The sequence below is a fragment of the Prinia subflava genome, chromosome 4 (assembly GCF_021018805.1).
Source record: "Prinia subflava isolate CZ2003 ecotype Zambia chromosome 4, Cam_Psub_1.2, whole genome shotgun sequence".
Taxonomy (NCBI): Eukaryota; Metazoa; Chordata; class Aves; order Passeriformes; family Cisticolidae; genus Prinia; species Prinia subflava.
Genome location: NC_086250.1, coordinates 6,609,657 through 6,625,624, shown reverse-complemented (window position 1 = coordinate 6,625,624; position 15,968 = coordinate 6,609,657). Strand labels below are relative to the sequence as shown.

Genomic DNA, 15,968 nt, shown 5'->3' with positions numbered 1-15,968 from the left:
ACCCCAGGGGAGGCCTGTGGGACGAGGGGCCCACGCTGGAGCAGCCTGTCCCTGAAAGACTGTGCCCATGGTGGGGTGACCCACGCTGCAGCAGTTTGATGGGACTTTAGCCCATGGGATGGACTCACAGGGCAGCAGTTTGCAGGATCTGCTGCCTGTGAGGTGGACTCACGTTGGAGAAGTTCATGGAGAACTGTCTCCCATGGGAGGGACCCCGTGGTGCAGCAGGGGAACAACTCCTTTCCCTGAGCAGTGGGAGAAACAGAGGTGACGAACTGACCATAACCCCCATTCCCTGATCCCTTCACCACTGGGGTACGAGACAGAGCTGGGAAAGAGGGGGGTGTGAGGAAGGTGTTTTTAAGGTTTTATTTTACTTGTCATTATTCTGCTCTGATTTTGTTAGTAATAAATTTAAGTTACATCTCTAATTTCAATCCTGTTTTGCCTGTGAAGGTATTTGATGAGTGATCTCTCCTGGTCTTTATCTCAACTCATGAATCCTTCATTATATTTTCTCTCTCTTGTCCAGCTGTGGAAGCGAGTGAGAGAGGAGCTTTGGTGGGTGCTTGGCATCCAGCTGGGGTAAACCCACTCTACAGAACAAAATGTTTTTTCAGACCTTACATTTGGAAACCTGAATTCAATCCTCCATCAAATGGCAATTTTCTTCCCTTTACAAGCTGTAAACTCCACAGACACCATGGTGCTTTCTGCACAGCTTCCTCAGCTATGTACCAGCTATGTATTTTCAGTCTTGCAGAGTCTGACACACTTCTCTCACAGGAAAATGTGCCAGCACACACAGTTGCTCAATTTCCCCTTTGCCTTGCAGCCTTTCATGAATATACCACACACTGGGCTTATGCACCTTCTTTCTCAGCTGTGTGTACCATCATATTTTTTCACTGTTAGATCCCAGTTTCAAATCATAAAACATCCCACAGATGTTCCCATTAAAGAAGAGGTACTACAACAAAAAACCTGCTTTTTCCATCCCCTGCTGCTATAAACTACACAAAACACACCGCTGCTATGCACTTTCTTTCTCAGGTACTCATACGATCAGACTCTTGCAGTTTCTGAATCTAAGCTGTAAAGTTTCCAGCTGTAACTCACACAGATGAAAGGGCCAGGACAGAGAGGTCACTTGGGCCTTAGGTTTAGAAGCTTTTATTTTCATCACAATACACTGACAGTCACTTTCCCTTTGCAGCTGGTGGAATTGCCCTTACACTATGCTGCTCTGCACTTTCCTACTCATCCATAATGCACCATTATCACTCTCAGCTAAGCTGAGACCAACTTGTTCATGTAACTGAACAAAATATTGGGCCACAATAGAAGGATAATTATTTCTCAAGGCCACAATTCACACACATACCTCACACTAGGACCTTGCACCTTCCCCCTCAGCTACAGGTACTATCTCGTTTTTTCACCCTCACAGAGCCACTTTCAAACCTTAAAACATCCATCTGCTGCTCCCATAGGAATGGCGTAAGAACAAAATCCCACAGCTGGCCTGCACATTCCCCTCGTGGCCTATAAACCACACCGAACAGACTGCTGTTGTGCATTTTTCTTTTCAGCAATCACATAACGTTATCAGGTAGAGTTTAAAGCTGAACTGCCGCTGCAGGGGCTGCACCCGCCTGAGGGGAGCGGGAAGGAGCGGGAGAGGAGCGGGAAAGGAGCGGCCTGAGGGCGCCCCCACAGCGCGCCTTGGGCCCAGGAACTCGCTCGCTTTTTTTTTTTTTTTTTTTGCAGAGTTCGCCAAGTTCACTTCGAAACAGTTTCTCGTTGCAAAATGCCGTCATTATGTGTGGCTACACTTGCAAAGACAAAACAAGCACATTCGAAGAGAAGCTCCCGCCTCCTGCCTCGAAGCGGAGCTCCCGCCTCAGCCAGGACCTGACCCGCTTCTCTGGAGCGGCGCCACCTGAGGCAACCGGAGCAATTCGCCCTAAGGCAGCTCAAAACTGCTGGCTGCACTCGCTGAGACAGAAAAAAAAAAAAATATATATATATATATATAAAAGAGAATCCAGAAAGGGATAAAAGCCTCTGCTTCAGCAAAGACCAGTGAAGCCAGAGCCACGCAGAAAAAAGGGCCGGACTGCCTGAGAGCACTGATTTAAAAAGTGCCCTCCACAGCACCCTGCCTCCCCTGAGCTTCCTGCCCTCAGGGTCTTGAGGAGACAACAACAAATTTTGGGCACAGATACATGTGGAATAACATTTTGGGCTAACCCAGGATAAAACTACAGCAAACACACAGGTACTGTAGACTTTTCTTCTCACTTCTATGTATGTACCATCACATTCTGACACGATCACGTTCTGATATCTAATCTAAATCAAAGAGTATCCAGCTGCAGTTCACACTGATCTTCCTCCTGATAATTGAAAACTTCCTTTGCACCACAATCACTGCCATTCACTTTCCCCTTACAGCCTTACAAAACTTATTTTATGGCTCATATTTTTCATGCAGGAAGCACATTTGCCCAGCAAAGTCACCAGAACACCAAAAGCAAGGTGAGGACAAAAACACTGAGGACAAACAAACTGGAGATGCTGTGGCCTTACGTGTTAGAATAAGAAACTTTCCTAACAGGACAAAAAATGTGCTTCTCAACATAGTTGAGGTTTGTTAACAGGCCAAAAACTTGTGCCTAATACCACAGCTTTCTATGTACCTCAGTGAGCATGTAAAAAATATCTATTCATCTCTGAAAAATTGATGACACTCCTGCTAAAATTAAATTAACTTAATATCTTAAAAATATATACACAATGTAAGCTCCATCTGTGCTCACAGGATGTTCTGATCCTTTCACTTTTGTTTCTTTAGCAATTATGTCAGTAGCTTATGTAGAAAAATAACCTCAAAAATAGTTAACTAGCAAAGCCACAAAGATTATCTCTTTCTGCCTGGTAATAAGAGCTAATTCCTGCAGTAGTTACTAATTTTCACTCAACTTACTGATTCCTTTTAGGGATTTTCCTTTTTGTTTTTCTGTAATTGCTGCCTCCTTCACCTGCTGGAATCAAAGAAGGATAGGCAGTATCATATGGCATGTCAGATTATTAAAGCCTTCAAGCAAGCTTGAACAAAATTAACAATAAAAGATAACATCTTTTTCGCAAAACTTATGTTCTTCTTAAGCAAGCTGGAAAATGAAATTAGTGGTTGAAATGTCAAATTTAAAAAAGTGATCTAAGTTTTAGGATTAATGATGTCGCTCTTGGTGAAAATTTATCAAAACCAGAAGATCATACACAACAGGAACAAATTATAATGTACATTTGCAATTCACAAATTACAGGTGTTTCCTGCTGAAATTGAATGCTGGAATGGTGTGTGACCACTTTCTACCAGTACAGTAATGAGAGAGAGATGCAACTGAAAATATTGGGATGAAAATAAATTTAGAAGAGGAAATTCTCATCAGAATGGTAGGGAGTTGCCTTACTTGTCTCTTTTTTTCCCCCATTCTTACAGCACGTGAGGAAATCTTCCAGAAAAGAACCAAAATTACCTTACAAATTTAAGTGATTAATGCTTTTGTACACACACACATAGAGGAATTCTTATAAAATGTAGTTCTCATAGTTGTTATCATCTCAACTCACATGTGATCTTCTGAAGCTCAGTATAAGGCTGATGTAAAATGTGGTGCAGAAATGCTACGAATGAAAAGAATAAATTTCAAAAAGAACAAAGTCTAAGTACAACTGCAGGACGGAAAGGAGGTAAAGGGTCATACTCTGCCTTTCTGTTTAGACAGAATAGAAATGGAAATACAGCAAGATAAAGAGGTGGCAACATGTGGCACTTGGCAGAGGCTCTTGTCCCTGCCCAGGTGGACTCAGTAGCCTCTGGCTACTGCAGCAGAGGGCACCAGAGCAGCAAGGATGAGGGGTGGTACTGGCTCTGCTTTGCTCATCCCTGTGGGTCTGCAGACTTGCTGTGCTGAGAATTCTTGTACTTTGCATTCCTCCAACATTTTTGTCACACTGTGAGAGAGGTGCTGAGTAACACTGGAACTCTAACTGGAACTCTAGGATGGAAGCAAAGCAGGCAAGGATGTGTCAGGAGCTCCGTGAGAATCTGGGGCACATGCACCTGAGTCAGCATTGTGACACCACCAGTAAGACCAGGAGGATGATGAGATGGGACAGTTAAGTAAGAAAAACTTCTAATGAGAAATCATCAAAGCAAATTTTCTTATCTTGCTTATAGTTTTTTTCTTTTCCCACATCAGGTGCAGCCAGAGGATGTATTTGCATAGATCTTTTGCATTCCATGTAGCCTGAAAACACAAACACAAATAACTGCACTGATATTCTGCAAACTCATTACATACAGCATCAAAGAACTGCAAAAAGTTTTTAAACAAATCTGATGTTTGGTGGGTTATGTGGTATTATTTGTGCAAATTGAATGGCTGGGAGAGAAGCATTCATGGAGGAACATTGATTTTACACATATGCACTTCACGTTTCCTTAGATCCTTTAGGCATTTCTTGAACAAAGAAAATCTAAACCTTGTGTGTTATTGTGGAGATACTGAGCATGTCCTTCCACAGTGGAAGGCTCTATTTTGCTGTCATGCTTTTATTATTTTAAAATAAGCATATATAACTAGCTCTAATAGTTGCATCTGTATCCCATGGGATTGGATGATATTCAACACGCTCTTTAACAAATACTGGATTTTTTTTGCAATAATTATGTTGGATGCAGTCCTCTGCTTTTGTCAGTGGAATTTTATAAAAGGGAATTAGGTTTTATTAATATGATGGTCAAGTACATACAAGTACTAAAGTTTTTTATTTTTTGCTATCTGACATATACATTAAAAAGTCTTGGTAGTGTGAAATAACAAGAATTTTTTATACATGCTTGCAGCCGCCTGGAAAAATATTTCATTCTGATATCACAGGTTTCAAAATAGAATTTTCCCATTATTATCAGTTTTACAGGTTGTATTGAGGACTAAAAATTGAAATACTGACAACACATTTGAAAATATATGTAGATCTTTTTATAATGACAGCTATTCTGATACCTTGGTTCTATATCAGTTTTATATGGAAAGTGGGATATAAAAATTCAGTGGGGAGATAATGCCATTTGACATTTACAATGGTATTTTACCTATTTGTCTCAGTTATACAAGCTAAAATGGGGAGTCACTTTTAATGTATAATCTGAAAAACATTGTTAGGATAGCCACAAATGTCAAATCCTAGAATTGCGCCTACACATTATCCCCTCTTGGGTGGAAAAAGAAAATAAAAAAGGAATTAAAAACTGAGGCTGTATGTGGTAGAATCAGAACTAATTCTTGTGAGTTTTTAGGAATATAAAGAAAAGCAATGTGAACAAGTGGAGATAAATTATAGCAGATGTAATGAGAAACTGAAATTAGATCTGAAAACAGTAATCATAAAGGCAGAGAGGTTTGGGGTTTTTTTATGTTTGCCACAGCAGAAGGAAAAGGTTCCTCCCTGAACTTAATTTTGGAGCTCACAGAGGATTTCATCTGATTATGAAATCAGATCTGTTACTGTGCTGCAGGAAGAGGATGTGGTAATAACAAGTGATGTGGAAAGCATGATTGTGCAGAACAAGGGATGACAGAGGAGCTGAGGAGTTTTCCCTGGCTGTAGGTGAAGAAGGCAAGGCATAAGTCAAAGTGACAGAACAGAAGAGAACATTTCATGTTTGGGAAACAAATAAAGGGTTTAGTAAAGTATTTGGTCCCAATTGTTACAATCTGCTTTAATTACAGAGGAGCAAGTGAGCTGTCTGTGGATTACAAATCCTGAGGTTCGAAATATTCCCCAAAACATGATTGAAACCAAACATGGCTAAATGTCAATATCAAAAAAAAAAAAAAAAAAAAGTTTAACACTAAAAGAAGCAAAGAGAGAGAAAGAGGAAAAAGGAAGAAAAGAAAGAAATGGAAAAATGAGGGGGTGGGGAAGGGACAATGACAGAGACAGGTTAAGTAGAAAACATATCATCTCTCTGTGGGTCCCAATGTCTCATTGTTTCCTTCCATCTGATCTCCCTGGTGATGAGGTCCCCCACCAAAAAATCTGGAATCCAAAGGATTAATGTACCTCTGGGCAGGTGGGAATGGGCAGTGCTCCCCTGGGGAGGGCCAGTTTGGCACTGAATATTGCAAGGCTCTGGGTGGGTTCCATCATTCTGCATAACAGGCAGTGCTCTGGTGCAGGGTCTGGGGACCCTTCAGGGGGGTGGGACATGTCACCCCTGTGCTGCCCCTCCGGTGGCTGTCCCATAGAGGTGGCAGTCCCATAGAGGTGGCTGTCCCATAGAGGTGGCTGTCCCATAGAGGTGGCAGTCCCATAGAGGTGGCTTTCCCTGGGTGGGAGGCCCTGCAGCAGTCTGAGCAAGGGAGGATGGGCGAGCAGTGCCCATGAGCAGAGGCTGTGGCACACACCCAAACCTCTCCTCCTCCCCACTTTGGTGTGGGGTCTGTGGGAGCCTGGCAGCTGATCAGCCAGGGCTGTAGCCTGTTGGAACCCTGGGCACTGAGAATTTCAGACTTTCTGTGCTGCCAGGCACTGACCCTCAAGAAAACACTGCATTGACTTGAGGCCTTGGGAAAAGCTTCCAAAATTGAGTGACAGCTCTGGCATTATGGTGTGCAATTTGAATAGAAGTGTGTGATATCACAGCATGGAAAACTTAGAGTTTGGGGTTTAGATTATAGTAATATATATACAGCAAGATGGAGGTTTTGGGATGGAGGCCAGTCGTTTTTCACCTTCTTCTTCATGGGTCTGTGTGGTATTTTATATTGGATAGAAAAATCCCCAGTGCGGGCCATGGGTGGTTGGTTATTTGGTTTAAAGTAAAAATAATTTAGGTGTCATTTCTTAACCGGACTGTTTATCCTTCAAAGGCCTTGTAGAGAAAGAGAGAGGAGCCATTTTTTACTTTGTTAGCTAGAAGTGTGGTAGAACTCACAGCTTGTGAGACTGTAATATAGATAAGAATTAATGAACATCTGAGTCCGAACACAAAATACTGTCTCAAACCTTTAACTCTGACTCTGACAGAAAAGAAGATAAAAAGCAACAGCAGCCTCCACCCTGAGGGTGCTGGGCTTAATCCTTCTGTGGAAATATTCTTCTTCCCCAGCCCAGACCTCAACCTGCAATCCAGGGCTCACTCAGGAGGCCCCTTCAGGGCTTGGGGGTCCTTCTGCAGCTTTTGTTACAGTTTTGCTGTAACAGGCAGAACTTTAAGCCATAAACCATAACATTTCAGTTTCCAACACCTGACTGGAATAATATGGGAGTTTTGTTATATCTTTGATCCCCCTGAAGCAACCAGACTATTATGTTACTGAACACTATTATGTTATGTGCCATTACTGAATGGCACTTTCCCATGGTACATGCTGACATTCCCCCTTTCCCAGGGTGTGTCTATACCTTTGTAATAAGGTGGGGATGTAATAATGGGATGGGGAACATCCTGATTTACTTGTTTGGATGGTTTCCAGCCTCAGGAGGAATTCTGAGTTTAATGTTATACTCTGTTCTTACAATATAGTTGTCATTGTTTGTATATATATATGTATATATATAAAATGGTGTGGTACCTCATACAACAAACAAGGATATTAGCCATTCCAGACATACATAAATTAAATAATAACAATTTTTCTTTCCAGAATCAATATCTAATTCAATATTGTGCTCGGCTTAATATTGTTAACTAACTTCTGACTGATTTTTATAATAATTTTGTACATAAAAATATAATGTATGATTTTAATATAGCTAACACTTTTTCAAACTCTAGAAGTTAAGATAAAATAGTACAATTTTTGTCTAATTTTTATTTTCTAATATTTAGCATAATAAATAATTAACTTTTATATAAATGTATCTAATTTGATATCATTAAAAGGTGTGGAACAAAATTCTAAAACTTAAACCATTTACGAAGTCCAGGGCTAGGATTGGATCCTGGCCTTCTCTTTCTGAGAAGAAGTTTAGAAAGCAAGGAGGTCTTTTTGTGCACCTTGTGACTCGACAGGAGGGCTTTTTGCTTTTTGAATAAACTTTGTTTGAAGTACATGAGATACAAAGAGGTGAAGCCCAAGTATCTGCTGTGACAAACATGTCAGTGAGCAGTCTTAAGCATCAAGAGAAAAAAGTCAATTAAAAAAAAAGTCAATTAAAAGAATCCCACTGCTGAACAATACTGAGGAAAGGAAACTCTATTGTTTTAATGTAGAAAATATGCAAAGCATGGCCTAGGAGTAATGGTGATGGAAGAATTTCGATTTTGAGTTAAGAACTCATCATCTTGGAATTTAATTCCAATAGGAATGACTAGAGGTAACATAGTTTGGGGAAGACTAGTTGTTCATTCAGATTCAGCTTCAAAGTAATCTTGAATGCTTTCTCAGAGCTTGCTGGTTTTGACTGGCACTTTAGCTGATAGAACTATATCAAGTTTTACAACTCAAAATTGTTTGTAATATGGTTAACTTGCAGATCATGGTGAATTCGTGGTCATTGTTGTATTACTTTGCATTTTCTTTCTTTGTGATTAAAAAGATCGAGTATTTTCTTCTTATTTGTAGATGTTTTCTATTTTCTTCCCCTCCTGGTTTTCTTCCTCTTCTGCTTTATTTTTAGCCCTTTGTTTTCAGATGTACTTACTCAGCCCTGACACTTACCAAGCTGTTTCTCCCAGAAGTCACATGATAACGTGAAGCATCTGGGTTAGGACAAAACATACATTTTAGTGTAATTTCACCTAATAAAATGTTCAAGAATATTTCAGGAAAATGCAGAAGGGCTGCTCAATTACATCTGAAAAGTTGTAGTCCTATTTCTGACATGGAGAAATCTTTTAAGAGCAAAACACCGAAGAAACTAACAGAAGTGGATAGTGTCCAGATTTTTCTCCCATGACAACAACATCTATTAATGCAAGTCAGGCTTGGTAGATTTCTGCAATAAAATTAAATCCTGTTTGTGTGTGCCACAGGATTCCTTGGAGGGTTGAAGAGGAAACAGAGCAGCCAGATTTTACATGGTGATGTGGTGTAGTCCTGCTTATGCTCTCCTGTCTTTCTGGGTATGTAAAGATCATTTTTGCCCTTCACTTTCCAAGAACCTATTTTAATTATCTCTTGCCAGATTAAGAATCTGATCTAATTCACAGTTTGAACTGAGATTGCAGAGAGAAAGTGGTGGAAGAAAGTGTCTCAGTAAGACCTAAAAAGAAAAACAAAATCCCAACAGACAGGGGAAGTCAGTAGAAGAGTCAAATCCTGGAATTGCAGACCCTCCAGCAAAGTATCTTCTGCTCTGCACTGCTCTGGGTAGCTCTTAAAAATGGGATATTTTATCCTATTTTCATATAGAAAGCAAATATAATTAATGACAAAACCCCAGTAAATGGCTTTTGCTAAGTGATCTGCCCTAAGGAATTGTACTCTAGCAGACAGAGAGAACATTCATCTTCCTGGTTGTACTTGTCACTTTGTAGTTTAAAGGGAATTTAGGAAGATGTACTGGAGAACAATCAGATAATGTCGAATGAAAGCTACTTGGTTTGTGTTTGAGAGTACTGTGCAACACCACAGGGACCTCACTCATGGGTTTCAACCCTCAGAATGAATATGTAAATGAGGACATCATTGAAAATATCAGTCGAAACATAATAGCTGGTGCTTTGCATGTCTCAAAAAAATAACATACATACCTCTTAAAATAGCTCTAATAGCTTCTGGAACAGGTAGGCATGTGTCACAGTGTGCCATGATTGCAGGTGAGTAAAGAATAGGTGCTGAGGAATTGGACAACAAACTAAAACATCATACCTCTAATGAGTACTCAAAGCTTAATTTGGATGGGTACCAATAAACATGAAATATTTCTCAGTGGTAATGGCACATTCAGAAGATTCAGTGCATTTCTATAAAACATCAGTCGGTTCAAAAGTTAAACACAGATGCCAGCCACAGGAAGAGCTCAAAGATATTCCTGGGTACACAGCACATCTTCTCATGTACAAAACCCTGTGGTAAGCAGCTAAGGGACATTTTGAAAAGGGAGATTTCTAATATTTTAGATATGAAGAGACTGTTTTGTCGGGCTACAGATTTTATTCTTCCCCCTCCCCCTTCATGGCTACAAACTGTACAGTGAAACTGCAGTAGTTGTTGAAAGGTGAAGAATACAAAGCAGTTAATAACTAGCTGGTTTAGAGAGAGAGTCTTACTATTGGCAGGTTTTTTGTAATTTTTTTAGTGAGCTTCTCCCAGTTCTTCCAGGCTGGTCCAGTATAGCCACACTAAATAACTAAGGTGACTCATGGTGTGAACTGAGTGGACAATTCCAGCTCTGTGAGTTCATAACCACAGTGAGCTAGCTACAAAAACTAGCAGAGAGGTCACATGCCTAGAATTCTAGGAAAATACAAATAAAAAGATTTTGCTATTGGTGTGTAAGAAATATCTTTATGTGTGTTAATTGTAGTTAGTCTTGGCATTGATGGGTAAATTGCTGCGAATTCTCAACACACAAGTGATTGACAAAAAAGAGAGAAGAAAAAAAAGATAGAAATCAAGTGATGTCAACCAGCTTTGGATCAGCTTCACTGGATGCATCTTCTGAATTGGCTCATCCTCAGGCTGTCACAACTGCCTGGCTGAGAACATGCTTGAAATGATTACTAGTCTGGCATTTAAATTTAAAGACAGCTGATTGAATCAGCTTAAGTATTAGCCAATTTTGTCCCCATTTTAGCTAATTGGAATCTCAGTAGTGGAACATCCCATCCCTTTCATGTCTCGTTATGGAGACACGTATTTCTGGCACAGCTGGAGGGCTGAGCTGTTGTTCAAAACAGCCGTTTCCTGTCAGCTTCTCTGAAATAATTCAGGGAGGGGTTTTTTGCCTTGTTTTCACGGCAGAGTCAGCACTTGGTGGTTGCTCTGTGTGTGTGCCTTGCCAAGCTGTTCTTGTCCTCTGCTCTCTGAAGTGGGTGATGGAGCACTCTGTCATTGCAGGGAGGTGTTTCTGCCACAGGCACTGCCCTCCTCACTTAATGCTCACACTGCAGTGTCAAGAGCATACACTGGGGAAAAAATTGGAAGAAACGAGCAAAAATGTGAGTCAACACTATCACAGAGACTGAAAAGGTTTCTGAAAGCCACAGTGTGAATCACTTAATTAAGAAAAGCAAAATTCTGAGTGCCAAGTTTATATCAACTGGATGACCTATTACAAATAAACAGAATAAAAATTTACAAACAGAAAAAAAAAGCCTGTGGACAAATCCTGCTTAAGAGATGGAACACTAGCAAGCAGCATGGAAAACCAGTGATGCTGTCAGTCAGCAGTCCTAGCCAAAGCCTGAATCATTTCACATCACAAACAAAGCTGTGAAAAAGCTTTATACACTGTAAAACCACTGTAGTTCCAGGCAAAGAGGAAAAACTCTAAAAAAAAAATCAGTCACAAAATTCAGGTGTCCTTTATGCCATTGCATGCTCTCTGTTCAGCTGACAACTGAACAGACCTATTATAGATTCATATTTTTAGGATGTGACTCACAATTATTTTAAAAAATCGTTATTCAGGTAATGTAACATAATGATACAGTAATGATAATGTATTCTAGAGATTCTGCAATTAGAGAAAACTGCTGCCACTAAAGTGTAATTTGAATAGCTCAGTATTGGTGTCTTCTGCTTTAGTTCATTGATCCTTAGGCTGTGTATTTCAGGAGTCTCAGGGATTCTGACTTACAAGCTAATAAGAACTTCCAAAAATGCATCATCAATGTGATTCTTTTTTTTGTGTGATAAAGGAGGAAAAGCTGTGAAAAGCAGGGGAAAAGAAAATACTTTTTTCTTGTGCTCATGGCAAACATACTGCAGCTAATAGTATTGCTGATTCAGGGTCTGCTGCAGGCTGCAATAAGCTGAGATTTTGTGAAGTGGTTGATTGTGTTTCTCCTAATTCATCGGGATGGCTTCTGCCCTCTGGCACTTGACAATCCCTGATTCACACTGGCATTTCAGTTCTGGAGAAGATAACCTCCCATTCCCCTAACACCCACCTGCTTTATCTGCAGCACTGCTTTGGCTTTGAGTATGTACCTCCAGAGAAACTGATAGTATTCCTAATTTTCAGGCTCTGTGGAATTAATTTTAAATGGCAAAAAAACCCTTCAAAATTAAAAAAACATGTTTTAGTCAAACAGAGTTATGCTTTCATTTCAAATGGAAATAAAAGCAAGAACCATGGACTTAGAGTATGCATAGCCTTGGGCTTTGGTAGTGCCCAAGGCTACCTTCCCATCTCTATTTATATCTCAGGTTTCAAATTTTTCTTGAATGTCAATGAAGCTTCTCAGTCGACCACAAATCTCCTCAATTTTCAGAGGACCTCTCCTATTTTCAGAGGCCCTCTCCTATTTTCAGAGGACCTCTCCTATTTTCAGAGGATCTCTCTGAGGTCCTGCCTTAGGCACCTCAGAGATCTCTAAAGCTTACCTGAGAATGACTGCTTTGAAGGGTAGACAACCCATTCAGGAAACTCATTCCTCTGCTCATATCTATCTTTTCTTGTCATAAGTCTTTTGAGTAAGAGACTTACACTGTTTTATAAATCACATGATAAAGGGGAGGAGGAGCTTTTATTGTGTACCTGGTTTGCTGTCATTTCAGGCAGCACAGCATTACAGCATTTCATTTGTACAGTAAAACGGGATGCCAGTTTTAAGAGGCATCCTGTCTCAAGATACCTGCATCCAGGTTTTCAACAATCCATAAATGCCAAGTGCTCTGAAGAGAGGTTTTGCTTTAGCATAAAAGGAGAAGTCCCAGTTCTTCATAGGTCAAAATGTCTCTAGACAAAACAGCATTCAACAAGACACATTTCAGTAATATGGCATTCTAATGTGGCCACTCTGTTGGAAATTGAACTTTTGACTATGGTTTGACTTGGTTCTTTCACTTCTTTCTATATATTTTTATTTTTATTTCCAAACTTGAACAGAGTTTGCTGCTTCAAAGTTTGTTTCTTTGTAATTTTTTTTTGCCAGCAACCCCCGAAACAAACTACCTCAGATGTGGGAAATGGGGTGACTGGTGGAGGGTAAGAATCCACTTTTAATTTAGCTTTCAATGCTTGTAGCAAAAGTAAAAAACCTGTGAGAAAGACACAGGTTGCCTAGAGAAGCTGTGGCTGCCCAAACCCTGGAAGTGTCCAAGGCCAGGCTGGATGGGCTGGAAGAAACCTGGGATAGTGGAAGGTGTCCCTGGTGTCACTGAAGACTTCTCAGAGCTGTAATTTGTTGAACACTGGCCAACTTTGAGCTGAGACCATTCAGAGTTTTACTCTCAGCATCTAGCCTGTGTTTTAACTTGCAGAATCCTCATGGCTTCCTTTCTAAACTGTAATCTTACAGGAAGATACTGTCCAGCTGGGTTTTGCACCCTGAAAGCAGCTGTATTTTACCAGTAAATATCAGACTTGGGACACTGTTCATCTCCCTTTAAGAAATATTTGAGATCTTGTTGATGTTAAAAAAAAGGAGTTTGGAAAGATTTGGTTGAAAGACATTTTTCACATGTGAACTATTTTTATTTGTAATTTTTGTTTGAGTACCTTTTAATTGCTCAGGTTTTTTCACTACTATGTGAAATCCCATCTTTTAGGGAGTGCTTGGAAAGCTTCTGAACTCTGTGAGGAATGAGTAATGAGAAACCTGAGAGAAAAGAGGCTTCGTACAAAAGTGATCCACAGCTTCTCTCTTCCCTTCAGAACAAAATCATAACATCAGCATGTACTAATCACAGTATAAAATAATTTCTTTTGAAATCATCTTCCATGTCAGATTTCCTTTCTGATGTAATGCATAAGCAGTGATACCTGCAATGAGAAGTGCTGAACCTGGCAGTAAGATCTGAGCCTGACCTTAAAGGCAGGAGAAAATTAATTTTGATATAGAGCAACCTTTCCAAGAATAATGCTGGCTGAGTGAAATTGAGATGCCTAAACTGCATTGATTAGAATCAGTCCAAAAGAGTCATGCTTTAAAAAAAAAAGGTAAAAAAAATAGAAAGCTGTCCCTGCCCTCTGCTATAACAGGGATTTGAATCTAGATGATCTTTAAGGTCCCTTCCAACCCAAACAATTCTGTAATACCACTCTATAAGGCACTGGAAGTACTTTGAAATCTTTCTTTCTTGTTAGGACACCTATTGTGCTCAGGACAACTTGTCATCTGTCATAGCTTATTTTAAAACTACTGGATGAAGTTAAGGAGTTTCTTAAGAAGAAATGCAATAGAAGGGATTGAAATGTAAATATGTGGCTGTGTTGCATTTTTGTTTATCTATGAAATGCTGTGAGTACAGCTCTGTTGACCATTTCTGCATTCCAGTCCACCTCCTCTTCAGCTTTGGCTTAATGACAAAAATTTGTGGAACACACAAAGATCTATACATCAAATGCACCATTCTGCACTTTTTTTTTTTCAATACAGTATGTGTCCCTTCTAGTTTAAAAAAACCTCTTAGGGATTAGGCTAGGTTTACTAAATGACCCTGCAAAAAAACCACTCTCAGGTTTTGAAAATGCAAGCAGGTAGCTAAAGTGAAACAGATTATCACCAGTCTGCCTTGTTGCATACACATGGGCAAAAGAAAGGAACCTCAGGGCAAATGCTTTGAGTTTAATTCTGAAATTCTCAAATTAATTTTGGCAACAAGAAGTTTCTGGAGCCTAAAGAACTTTTAATATTTTGCCCCTAATGAATAGCTTGACTGAAGCATTTCTCGCATACCTAAATACGTGCTTCTGAAAACCAAATCCTGGTGGGCATGCCAAAATATAATTCAGGGTTCAAACTCTATTCTGCTATTGGTAAATATGCTGATAAATGCCTGCAATATGGATTTCTCCCTTCTGTGGGGCTACCAGTCCTCTCTAAGTCTCACCAGGGATTGCATGGGGTGGTCTATCCCCGTCACTTCTCCTAGAGCTGAGCATGTACTCACTGTCTGCCCCCAGGTATTGCCACACACGAGTGATTCCCAAACTCAGAGAGAATGAAGCATCTCTGCTGCACCACACCTGCCCTGCATGGATCTCAATTCCCAGCTGCTCTTGGTGCCAGGACACGAGTCTGGACAGGCTGGAAGTGAAGGGGTTAACACTAATGCCTTTGTCAGTCAGGTCAATTCTTTAATAGTCACTTTAGGCTCCATAAATTCAAATTCTCCTTTGTGCTGGGCCAAGGGGAAAAGATATGGTGATGCATCTTTAAGCAGTGAGGATGAGATCACCTGCTTTTTATAGAAACTGAAATCATCCAAAAGCTGCACAGCAGCAGGCTGAGCACGTTTCTCAAGCTGCATAAAAACAGCACTATCTGGGAATTTCTTTCTAAATAAAAAAGGGAGCACATACCCAGCCAGCTCTTATCTTGAAATATGATTCTTAGACACTGCTTTTATTTCTTGGCAAGAATTGAGGGGTTTGACTGGTTTTATGTTATTACTTCTCCAGTCATTTAACTCCATCTTTACAACTGGGAAGGTGAAAACCAGATCCTTCATTTTCCACTGGGTATGATGAGAAATATCATAGCACTTTGAATCTCATCTGGACAGAACAATCTGATGCAGTGATAGAGCAATTAATATTTATAAAGATAAAGCAATAAATCTCACATTAAAAAATCATCCTGTCCAAAAACTGTGCAGTATCATCCAGGCACTTAAGAGAAAGAGTGAATATTGTTCATAAAATAGACCTTGCCCCCCATGCAAGCACACACAAACTCTTGCACACACAGAGACAGACATGCAGGCTGAATCATTTGTGGGTTGAACAGGCAGAGGCCAGAATCAGAATTCCTGCACGAGTGATGACAAGAT

General features: G+C 40.1%; 1 long non-coding RNA gene across 1 annotated transcript; it reads left to right on the top strand.

Moving 5' to 3' along the window:
- The first annotated feature begins 1,772 nt into the window (after positions 1-1,772).
- On the top strand, positions 1,773-15,717 carry LOC134549303 (uncharacterized). The gene is made up of 3 exons (XR_010080055.1): positions 1,773-2,281; positions 9,056-9,145; positions 15,100-15,717. It is a non-coding gene; the product is annotated as an uncharacterized LOC134549303 (long non-coding RNA).
- Positions 15,718-15,968: the final 251 nt, after the last annotated feature.